This window comes from Poeciliopsis prolifica, unplaced genomic scaffold (genome assembly GCF_027474105.1).
Source record: "Poeciliopsis prolifica strain line A6 unplaced genomic scaffold, Auburn_PproV2 SCAFFOLD012, whole genome shotgun sequence".
Taxonomy (NCBI): Eukaryota; Metazoa; Chordata; class Actinopteri; order Cyprinodontiformes; family Poeciliidae; genus Poeciliopsis; species Poeciliopsis prolifica.
In genome coordinates this window covers 10,860,642-10,873,722 of record NW_026562387.1, presented here as the reverse complement: position 1 = coordinate 10,873,722, position 13,081 = coordinate 10,860,642, and positions in this window count along the sequence as shown.

The following is a 13,081-nucleotide window of genomic DNA, read 5'->3' as shown; positions in this document are numbered from 1 at the left end:
CCTCACAGAGTGGGTTTAGCGAAATTACAGTATTAATTATCACATTTACCAAATATCAGTGTGACAAACGATTGTGGTGAATCGCTTCCTTTAGGCCTACTGTTTCTCCAGACAATGGCTGCACATGAGTCCTTCAAGCAACCTTCAGACAGGTGGTGATTTAAAGAGTCAGGAGACGAGTGTTTTGATCTAGAACGTCTCATTACCTGATAAAGACACGAGTCACTTCTTGGTTATAAAGCTGAAGCTTAGGTTTTTCAGGAGAGAACACACAAACTGTGCCATGAAAAAATTACAGATTTGCTTGGATTTTGCTTTTATTCTTCACACACAGGATCTTAAGGTAATTGTCATGGAGAAGAGGAACTCTGATCTGGAAATCTCAGAGTAGCTCTTTGGGTTAGGGTTTCACTGGAAAACATCTCATGGGCTAAGGGATCAACCAGAATGAGATGCAAAGAGTAACAGTGGAAAAAGAGGTCTGTTTTTTTTTCAGTGACCTCATACTCACCTAACTAGGTAAGCAGGACGATGGATGGATGGATGGATGGATTATTAATGTGACGTACAAGTGCCAGTTCAGTGAAAGGTGAGACAAATAGGCAGGAAAAAAAAAACACACAACTACAGGAAGCTAATATAACCAAAAAGTGAAGGTGATTAAAAACTCAACATTGCTCTACAATCTTCCCCATGAGCCAGTTTTTCTTGTCCAATAAGAGGAATCTCTCTGTTAAAGTGCCATTGCACTGAGATCCATCTATTGTGAGTTATCAGAACAGGTACTCTCCAAAATCTTAAACTGTCTTTACAAAACACTGAGCTGCAAGACACTCTGCACTGTCTGAGCCAAGAAATCCAAAGCGAAGCTGAAATGTGTCCAGCACAGGAACCGAGGGAGCTGAGGTCCTCATTTAGCGGCTGGCTGATGCTCTCTCCCACCAGAGAGCCATATTAATCATAATCACAAAACACCATTAGACTTTGTCATTCTATTAAAGAAATCACATTATCATACATTTCATTAATTAAACTCAAACCCTGTCCACCCATGGACAGAAAACCGTGTGGGGGTGGGTGTGGAAGTTCATAGGCCAGGACACTCCACCATGCCATGCACCACCTCTGCATGAAATTTGCATGTTACAAACTCCACTGGCTGTAAGAGAGGCTTAAAGGTTCAGACAATAGGAGCTGATGACAGAGGTGGAGTGGTGAGCCTGAGAAGTGATAAAATCCTTGTGACAAGTACAGGAAGAGGAGACGGAGAAGAGGAACTCCAGCCTCAAATGTTAATCACTGTCTGGGTCAGAGGTCAGTCCTGTATGATATGATGAGGAAGCAGGAGATGGAGGACCATCTTCCCGACTCTGAGGTACTTCAACATTTGAAGAGCGCCTAAAATCCTGCATAAATAACCGACAAACACAAAGCAGAGAAAGTTTTTCAAATGTTTCCTGTTATCTGGCATTTTTATCTTTAAGTTCGTTTAATACACTTTCCTGCTCCTCTCATCCTCCCTGCCTCCATCTGCCCGTCTCTGCTGCTCCCTCTCTCCGTCTCTCTGGGTCTGATTAGCATGTGTAGTGTATGTTCCGTCACGCTGTAGTGTTGACCCGTGCTGTCATCTCCCTGATTACCTCCCTGATTCACTTTCCTTGTTTGGTAATGTGCAATCAATCATAATCAATTAGCCAAAATGTTGAATCATTAAAATCATTATCATTAATTAAAATAATTATCGCTTTCTGCCAATGCTTCATTACCAGCGTTGTCTATCGTGTCTGCCACACAACACACTTTTCCTGCTGCTACTTTTTTCCTTTCAGAAGTCAGATTTTCATGTTTCTTTTAAGATGCTTCAGCTTCTTTTTAAGGAGATAGACTTTCCTTTCAAATAGACAAAGTCTAAAGAAAATCTCAGCAAAACCAGCAGAAGTACTTTGGAATGAGGTCCAGGTTAATGGAATTAAAACATATAAAATGCATAATTTTCTAAAACTGTTAGTGGGAATTCACATATGATACTCACGAAATACAATATCTTGTTAAAGTATGTATAGCTCTTTTGGTTTTGTTGCGGTGGTTTTTTTGAAATTGTGTGACCCACACAAAGTAGGGAAGTAAAAAAGACATACCTTCAGAACACATTCAAAAATCTTTTTGCCTATAAATACATCCGGCTTTCACTGCATGCAGGGGTGCAGTTCTTCTGGAAAATGTCTCTCCCAGCTTTACATTTCTGGAGATGTAAAATGTTTAGTTTTTATTGGGTAAATAACTGCATGTCAGTCAGATTGTAAGGGAAGGTTAATCCTAACACACAGCCACACTTTATTCTAAAAATAGTTGGATTGTGTCACTAACTGCATGTTTTGGGTCGTTTTCTTACTGGACCATGACCTTCGACTCCAGTCTCGAGTATTCGGTACCACAACAGTTTTTATTTTTATTTTTAGCTCTTACAATTTGTCTTGTATCTGTTGAAGAAACTGCATCACTCAACTTTACAGTGAGGATTGTGTGGTTGTTGTACTTACGAGTTTGATTAAAGTGAGATTTGTGGAGAACATGACTACTGGTTGTCTTTAAGGTTGATCCTCCCATCTCCAGAGCTATGATGGGTCTGAAAGGTCTGCCAGCAGCCGGCCAGTTTGGATGGACGGCCATATCTTTAAGTTTGCATTGTGTAATACCCTTGCCATTTTGGCATGGCATTGCTCTGTGATACATTCAAAGCTTGAAATATTCTTTTATAACCTGTCACCGCTTTAAACATTTGCACCAGTTTATCCCTGACCCATCTGCCTGGTCTTCAAACTATTTGCTCGCTAATGTGCTCTAACAAAGCTCTGTAGCCTTCACAGAACAGCTGGATTCATACTTAGATTAAATTGCTCACAGATGGGCTCTATTTGTTAATTATGTGACTTATGAAGGCATTTAGATGGGCTGGATTTTTTTTATAGAGGTAATAGACCTCACCGAATACAAATACGGCCTATATTTTTTAGACTTTCATTGAAGATTTCTCGATAGAGATATTTGCAGTATCTGCATACATATTGTATGTATGCAGATATACATATTGTTTGCAAAACAAAATTATTTAAAATCACAATAATAGGGTGGAACTTCTAGTTTATCTGTTCTGCAGAAAATGTTTTGCAGCATTGTTTTCTTTCATATCACTTTGTCTATTTGTATTATTGTTTGTATCACCAGGAACTACAAGGAGTGGGGATGAGACAGACACCCTAATGATGTGTAAGCATCCAGAGAGAGAGAGGGGGGAAGGAGCCTCATCTAAAAAACCCTGAGGGGAAGAAAACAGGCACAGCTCAGTTAGTTCGGTGGACTGGCTTAACTGGAGTGGTAGTCGCCAGTCCGCTTCCACTCTGCATGCCTGCTTGAAACCTAGAACAGACCTGTCACTTCCTAACGCTCAATAATTGCTTATGTCAAAATTTCCTTGAAAGTGGGCATGAGACCCCGAGGGGGCTGAAGGGTGCTGCTGAGCCTTGGTAAGCCCGTGTGGACGTCTATTTCTTCAGCCCATCCCAGCGGGTGAAGAGGGGTCTCCTCGGTCGCCTGCTCCTCTTCTGCAGAAGAGCATCGCTCACTGCCACCTGGGGAAAGCAGGCGTCTCATTGGGGTCATGCCACCCCCTTTGCAATGTGAGTCAAAAGGAAATGGGCCTGAACATTGCACAGTATCCCCAGTATGAGCTCCATTAAACCAGGCATGATCTCTCTGGAATGGATGTCCATTATTAGGTAGAGCACAAGGACCATCCATTGAGGGAATAATCTCACTGTACCATTGAACTTTTCTCACATTTGATCTCATTGCAACAAATGCTATAAGAAGCCATTGCTCTATCTATATGAAATTCAAATAATTGAATAATTTTCCATTTGTTTCATACACATTTGCTCCCTTGTTCTCCTTGTTGGTTTTTTTTTCTCTCCCTCTCATCTCTAATGTTGCCCGGGATGCTTTGTGAGCACCTGCAGTGAGAAGCACAGCAAACAGGCTGTGACTCCAGAGGGCTCTCAGAACACGCGGTACCCCTGTTTTCCTCCACCTAGGGGCCCACTAATCCTCCGCCGGAGCCCATCATGCTCAACCTGATTGCATTACTCTTAAATGGCCTCAATCGATGTAATTGTGTCTCATTAAAGGCTGACAGAAAACGAATAAAAAGGGTTAACTGAAAAAGAAAGACAGTATCTTCTAAAGAAATATTCTGAATCCAACAGAGAGGAAAATATCATTTGCTTGCACTCAGGCTCTGCTGTAACTACAATGCACTGCTCTTGTCATCTGGCGAAACAGCCTAATAAGCACAAGCACCCAGAAATAGACAAAAAGACATCCCACTCAGCCCCGGTTGCCTTCTCCTCTGCCTGTTTATGATGAACGGCTCCTCTCTGTGCAAGAGCGAAAGAGACAAGCCGGGCTGGCTGTCATGTCATAAAAGATGCAGTCGAAGAGAGCAGACATGATTTCATGGCTAATGATTCCCGCACTAATATCAGCGCGGGCTGCAGAGGGGATAACCAAGTTGAGCTGTCTTAGCTCAAATGATTCAATTAGGCCAGCTGTCCCTATTTGTCATGGCTCAACTGGCTGCTAGATTACCTTTCCAGAGTGCATACGTGCCTCTGCATTGAACTTACCAGCTCAACAGTTTCATAAAAAATAAAAAATAAAAAAAATAAATAGAGAAAGGATGAAATGAGCAGTGGAGAGGAAGAAGTGAACGATGGAATGCAGTAATAACCACTTTATCCACCTAAATGCTGCGACCAATTATGGAGATAAATGTGAGCTTTTGTTTGGAAGGGGATTCTTGAAGAAATCGAAGTGGAGCTTCAGGGCATGCTGGATTGAGCTGGGAGATGCAGTTTATTGAAACAATGTCTGAGACACAACAAGGGAGTCTTCAACAGACACGTATTAGAGGTCAGAAGATACAGACAAACACAATAAAACAGGAAAGATTATTTAAAAAATCTCCACTTATGTAAAAACTATACGACTCATTTTAGTTTTTACCGCATTAGATTTTTTTTCCAATATTAAAAAACAAAATATTTTAAGAAGATGTCATAGAATTAAGTGATAACGATGCTTCCATTCAACAAATAAGTGTTTTATAAAGTGATAAAGTTTTTAAAAAATGGACAATAAATCAATGAGTAAATAGCAGTGTATATGTATATATTAATTATAAATGTAATTCAGTGATAAAAGTATCTGAATTATTCACAGATTCACTTAAATGCGAATGTGTGTGCGGGGCAGGTGGGAGTAAATTTAGATTGAACATTTCTAGGTGAATGTGTTTATAATTTGACTGTTTGCACAAATTTTACACAATACATTGGTTGCAACTCAAGAAAAGAAAACACACTTGTTCATAATTTATGTGTATTTAAGAAAAATAACACAGATAATAAATACTGAACACACAGAGAAAGTTAGATGCTAAAAAAAACAGAAAGTAAATACACAATAAAGTTAAATGTAAATGTTTGATGCAATATGGACATTATACATATAAAACATGTTCAAAATTAATTTCACTTGCTGTAAATAATTAAATAATCACTTACTGTGTCAGTAAATAATATAAATAACAGATAAATACATGCAAATTTTCTTCAATAAGCAAATAGGTCAATCTATCTGTCTGTCTGTTCACCCTTTGTATATACACGTTTATCTTTACAGGGTTGTGGGGGAAAATATAGGTAAAATATAATCAAAATATAATAAATATTACATTTAAATTTAAAAATACATATTGTTTTGCTTTTACCTCCCAAAATTATAATTACTTTTGAATCTGTTGTCGTACTGTGCTTAGGAAAATTTATTTCTATGCTTTACCCATCGGTGTCAGTGAGTGGGGACAAAGAAACTGTAAAATAATCCATTACCAATGTATCCTAAATTCAAAATGTCAAAAAAAAGGTTTTAATGTTTCATAATTAATTATTCATGAATACAATCAAAAAGTGACACATTTAAATTCCTATGGATACATTTCTGTATTTTCTCCTGTAGTGGTTATGACATGTTACATTTTAACTTACCATATGTTTGGTGAAAACATGGTAAAACATCATTATCTTGTGTCTTTTACATAATTTTCTCCAGTCTTATTTTTCTGAACCTCAAGTAGATTTGTGCTAAATACTAAATTCAAGGAAGCATTACTGTCATTAGTGCTGACTGAGCTGATGACGCAAAGGGTGCGACATCCTCTTCCTCTCACTGTAACATAGTTAAATGTAAATTTGTGTCACCTAACCTCATCAGACGTAATTAACACAATTGTCAGTTTTGGGTCAGGGGATTGAAGACAACGATCAGCGAAGAAAAACGGTAAGATATCTCATTTATTAACAGCAATTAGTTGTGTTAAAGGTATTAATGCTGTCACTTTTGCCTTAATTTGACACTTACTGTATAAAGCACGAGAGGCTGACCGCATCGCTGCACCACAACAAGAAGAATGTGAGGTAAGACTTCATTAGACATGCCTCTTTACAGCTCACTTAAAAAGAAAACATCCCATTAAAAGCGGGGACATCCCAAGCGTTGTGAAGTGCGCTCACTGCTCATGTGACCATGAAAGCACAAATAAAGTTCATGACTAAATAGCGCTGCTTCACTGTTCTGCACAGAAAGCAACATGGATGTGAGAAGTAAACGAGGTAAAGAGGGAACACAACAACTTTTTTTTTCTTGTGGGTGAAAAATGTAAGAAACTCATGAAACAACTTATTCACATTTTAGTTGACAAAACTTGGTAAGTCATTTGAAGGGGTGTGGATAAGACTGACATGACGCTGTCGTAAACATGACATAGCAACGGTCTTGAAAATGAAGGAGACTTCATGACTGTGTTGGTATGTTGTCATGAAGTACCACTTGGTAAATAATGACACTTTTAAAGCAAATTTGCTCTAAAAGTTGCATTAAAAGTCCATTAAAAGTTTAAGCTTTATTTTATTTAGTCAATAATGATCATTCTAATGAAAAGTTCTAATAAAATGTGCATAAAAAGTCAATTAAAACAGTAAACTTTTCATGAAAGCTGTTATGTAAATCTTATGACACTGTCTTGTCAGTCTTATGCACGGCCCTTCAAATAAAGTGTTACCCAAAACTTTTATGTGAATTATTTCTTTCTTAAAAATTTATCTTGATTTTCCCACTAATTATTCTCTGTTTCTCTTTTTATAGGAGAACAATTTAAGCTTCATATACAAAAGGAGAAGCTGTAAGCGCCAGATTTCAAGTTTAGGTCTAGATTTACTTGGGCCATTATAATACATGAATATATTTACTATAAAGAATTGCAAAGTAGTTATTAGGATTGTTGTTGAATTGACATATCAACAGAGTCTTTGACCTGAGCTCTGGATCTTTGCTGCTCCTCCAGAGATACCATTAGCCTGTTGGCAGATTCTCTGATTCAGAACTACAGTCCCTTTTCAAATAAATCGTCAACAACTCAAAGCTTACATTACTGTTTCCTTAAATTGTCTGTATACAGTTTACTGGGCAGTAATGGAAGGATTCCAGTTTGTTAGCAGAATCACTTTGTGCAAACCAAAACGAGGACATCCTCATCCCTGAGCCGTCACAGCTCCGACTGGGATCAGCCTTATTACCGTGATTGAAAGGACGAGCTTCTGCAGCGCAGATTTGACCCACAGGGACCGGAAAGGATGGCGTTCACAGAACCGAGTCGACACATTTGTCTTCGTTATTTCAATGCTTCTCCCTTTTTGTCAGTTTGTTCATCAACAGAAGAGACAAAACAACCTGATATTGATTGATATTGTAAGCAGAACTTCTCTGTGTTGTTAGCGCCCAATGATCTCTTGGGTTATGTTGTGGTTGCATTTTTTCATCAACATAATGGAAATGCAACACGTTTAAAGCACTTTTTTCGGCACAATTTTGACATAACTTGTAATTTGGGACTATATAAACTGTCAAATAGAGATCACATATGTGTCAACGCATCTCATTGTGAATATATTAGTTCCTCACAGGTTTGATAGAGACCATTAGTGAACAAAAATAGCCTCATGACAAACAAGGAACATATTGAACAGGCCAGGAATAAAGTTTTGTAGAAGCTGATAGCAAATCAAAAGATGGAAAAAGTACGGGGCAACAGCAACAACAAAACCACCAAAATATGTCCGTCCTCGTAAATTAAAAGGCAAAGACAGCTTTATTCAGTGAGATGAAGAAAAGAAGAGTAAAATCTTTTAAAAAAAGTAAAATAAAATAAAATTCTACATTATGAGTCGAGCCGATTTATGCCCCCGCGCTCCTCTGTCTTTTCAGCCAGGTTTGAGTGCAAAACAAACGGGAAAGAAAAAAAAGAAAACGAAAGAAGCCAGCACTGGTGATGCTGGTATGCCCACTCCTGTGGGCATACTTCTTTTTTACAGGATGTGGCATTTGTAAGAGTTAATGGCGACAAGAAGCAGGTCAAGTCTTAGAAGAAAACCTGGTTGTGGCTGCAGAAGACATTCATATGCAAATATAGAAACCAAAAAATAGAACCAAAGCAGCAGTGAAATGGTTTGGATCAAAGTCCATTTATGTATTAGAATGGCTTAGTCAAAGTCCATCTCTAAATCCAATTGGAATTTCTCGTCAAGATGTTGATCTCGAGGCAACCTGACTTTTCAGTTTTTGAGGTTTGGAGGACTAATTTAAACAAAAAAAGGTTAATTTCTATAAAGCATTGAAGAGGAACGATTGTATCAGCATATCCCATTTTTCAGATTTTTATTAGTAAATAATGTTAAGTTGTTTTCATTTGGATCTCTATTGCTTTATGAAATAAGTGACAATAAAACTAATTGAATTTTATGACTGAAACAGAACTAATTTAAAAAAAATGACTATAAATATGGTTACATTAGTTACACTGTCATGAATGAATCACTGACTAGTGGACTTTTTGAAACAATTTAAGACACATTTTTAACAATATAGTCCTTTGAAAAAGAGGAAGCTGTATCTAAAACGAATGATTTTTGATTATTTTGCCATATGCTGTCAGCATGCTAATCTGCTGCAGAGCTCTTTACCACTTGGACCCAATAATGACTAACACACACAGAGCCTGGGAACACTGAACATCATAGCTGCCTTATCTTTAGAGATGGAGCGAGGTGTCAATGACACTTCTGCTGAATGCAGGCAGCAGCTGAGCTGTGAGATGTCCTGGCACACAGTCCGCGCTTGCTGGCCAGCGCTTTTAGCCTCACAAAAAAATAAAAATAAAAATCTCAATAAAAATGTGTCAATTATACTGCAACTTTGCAATGGTTTTTACATTAATTGCATCAAATTTATGTTTTAGAATTTCTGCATTTTTGATTTCTGTAAAAAAACAACAACAACACAAAATACAACAACTAAATGTATAAAATTTAAAGGCTACCTTTATAATGAAAGAAATGAGATTTACAGTTAGCAAAGGGAAACGTTCCATCTGGTTCAAAAAGAGCATTATTTTAAGCCTTAGGATGGAAAATTGTCTCGCCATGATCATTAATCATCAGCATATTTACACAAAATAGTGCGAAACTTTCAACCATACAAAACAACATATATTGCTGCCTTTGGCAAATAAAAAAAGCCTCATGTTGCTACAGAGTGTAATATAATGATGTTTGGTGAAAGTGGCATGCTCTTTTTAATACTGTTCATTGCAAATGAAGCCTCAGGATGAAGAGTCAAGAATGACGCAATATGGAGATATTTTTCCTACAGCAATGACATGAAACAGGCTTTAAAGTAAAATCAATTGATTAAATTGGAGGTATTTTGATGTAAAATAAAGGACTGGATTACCATTCAATTTCTGGGGTTGTATTTAATGCATTTTGAGCCACAAGTGTCAAGGTTTTACTTTGCTTTTCCAGCAAACTTTGACCTTATCAGAGCTCTGGTCAGATAAGACCAAATGAAATGTTTTGACATATGTAGAAGGTGCTGTTTTACCTTTAAAACACCATTTCAAAGGTGAAATATGGTGATGGCAGCATCAGACTGAGGCGATTCCATAGAAGCTGGTCAGTTGATGGGAAGATGAATGGTGATACTGGTTGAGAGAGGAAGAACACAACCTAAAACACAAAGCCAAAAATACCACAGAATGGTTAAGATCAAAACATACTAATGTGGTTGAATGGTCTAGTTAAAGTCCAGGCTTATTTCACTTATGAGAAGACATTTTCCCATGTTACAAGTGAAATAATGTGCCAATGGAACTAATACTTTTTCATCAAGATTAATATTTACTCAAATCAAGCTTGTTTTTCTTGCTAAAAAGTTACTTGTAAGTTAGTTTTGTCTTATTTCAAGTGTACTAAGAGGTGTCCACTAAAAATTGGAGCAAAATTCTTGGCAAGATTTTGTGTTTTTGCAACATGAATCCAATCCCAACTATTCCTCTGCCGCTTTGCGTTGGTCTTTCACATGCACTGAAGTTTGTAGTGGTAGCAAACCAAAATGTGTAAAGGTACAACAGGTGTAAATATAAGGCTCTTTGCATCTTAAATTTGATCCGGGTTTCATCCCCTTTGGCAGCTCTCATAAAACCCGTCTCTAAGGGACCCTGTTATCTTCAGAGCAGACAGCGCGCTCTTAGAAAACCTCTTCGCCACTCCTTCATGTATACCTGCGATATGCAGGGCGCCGCCGGGGCCATGCCAAAACCCCAATTTGGATGCCGTCCAGCTCCTCATTGGAAAGTAATGGTTTTCACTGAACTGAGTTATGACCAGCTGTTTGCAGACAGTCTGTGACATACTGATGGAGCTGAACACCGTATGCTGCTTTCCAAATCAAATGATACAAGGAGTGTGACAGTGTGGAGAAACATCTGTCATTAGCAATTTTCAGCACGCTCCACTAATTCTGGACAAAATACAGCTAATGAAGTTACTGCGGGAAACTTCAAATATCGTCGGCGAGAAGAGGCAGGGAAGAAACCAGTGCTCCACAAAGCTGGTAATCCGCTTCATTTGCTGTGAGAAAAATACAGATGGAGGAGGGTAATTGTTTTTGATCATGGCATTTCAAAATGCAAATGTTCTTCTTTAATCCTGGAGCAACAACAAAAAAAAGGAAATCAAGGACAAGAGGGTGGTTGCCTCTTTTTTATTGATGTCCCATCCCTTGTGGACAGGGGAACTCAAAGGCTTTAGATACCAGATTCACTCACCATATACACAAGAGTTTGTTCTGTTATCTACAAAACAAACTCCTCTAACAAGAAAATCTGATTCCATTAAAGTTATTGCATGACTTAATTCCTCAGTAAGTTTAAACCAATGAGGCCAGTGGACCATTTGATGGACAGTTTTGTTTTTAATTTTATATTAATGTTTTCACTTAGAAAGTAAAATGATCTGAAACAGTAAACGTGTGAGCATAACATAGCAGCTTTTGCTCAAAGCACCCGTTGATTAAATTTGACAAAATGGAGCACTTTTATGGAAAAATGACTCTTCTTCTTTCTATACTATGTAGACTTATCTATGTATGAAACAACATGCCTCGATTTCCTGTCACTTTGCTGCTGTGACGCCTCAATTTCCCCACTGTGGGACAATAAACAACATTTCTATTATTTTTTTATTGCTGAAAAGGATAAAGAAAACATAATTTCCATCCCAAAATAAAATAATGGAGGACATTTCTCTTTAAAAGGCCAGATGTTCAAATCAGCGATGATGTACAGACCTCTTTTTGACAATATTTTATTCAAATATTGCCTGTTTAGCTTATTTTTTAGCAGGTAAAAAAATAATCCTTTCACTAGAAACTTATTTTTGCGTACTTTCAACACAACGTTTTTCAGTCGACATGGTAAAAGTTTGGACGTCACTGGTTTAAATCTTCAAATCAAAAAGGTAGAAGATGAACAGTGGACGTTATCAGCAACATGTTCTGTTAATGTGGTTAGTAACTATTAAGTATTATTCCATATTCAAAAGCAACATGGCCTCTGTCAAGATGGCAGTAGTGTGAGGGATTGACAACAATCGAGGCAGGTGGTTGAGATGCAGAGAATAAGTTCATTTTTGGCTCCTCTCACTTCGCAGTTCGCCATTTTCCTCGTTTCATGCAGCCTCTGCAGCGAGGATGAGAGGGCTTGTGACAGGCAGCTCCGCTGAAAGTGGTCCTCTCCTGCGGAACAGTTGTTGCTGTGAGAAGTGTTGGAGGCGGGTGGGCGTCTGGACCCGAGTGCGGCTGCTCAAACATGAGGCCTGTGTCTCTCTGGCAGCCGTCTCCCGGCGGCAGAAGGGCTATAAACCCGCCTGTGTTAATTCTGCCGTAATTATCGTGGGTGCCACATGTTAGGCAGGATGTCCTACCACTGCAGAGACACTCAGAAGTTTGCAGTGAAATCCTTCCACGCTTGCAGCTTAAAGCTGTGGCAGACGAGCCGATATGGATGGAGGGGAGGAAGGGCTGACAGTTGGTCGTTGCGATCAGGATGGGCTGCTGCTGGAGCCCTGCCCTGCGCCTCATTTCCTGTCGTGGCCCTTTGTAATGATATGTTTTATGCTGTGATGTTGGGGGAAACTGACTTGCTCTGAGATGACAATAATCACCCCTAATGTCCCGAGGGGAGGGGGCGGACTCTCTCGACAGAGGACGTTGATCATAAATATGCAGATTTCCTTCACAGGTCGACTCTTTCATAAATAAAAAGAAGAAACACGCTCTTTCTCAGTGTTTCCGACAGCAGTCGGATATTGACCTCACAGTCCAGCCTTTTGTTGCATTATGCCATTATCGTGGCTCTTCTCCTCCGCGTCATCTTGAGTCCTTTCATCCCCACAGGCGGCCCTTGTCAGCTCGCCTGCGTCGTGCTTTGGCAGAGCTGCGCGCTTTAGCACCCTGAGAAATCACACGCTCTCTGGCCGCCAGTGAGAAAGGCTTTGTGTGTCTCTCCCATCTTGACCTTCTCCCACTCCTGCTCTCCTGTCATCCATCTGTCAGAGCATGCTTCCTTCCT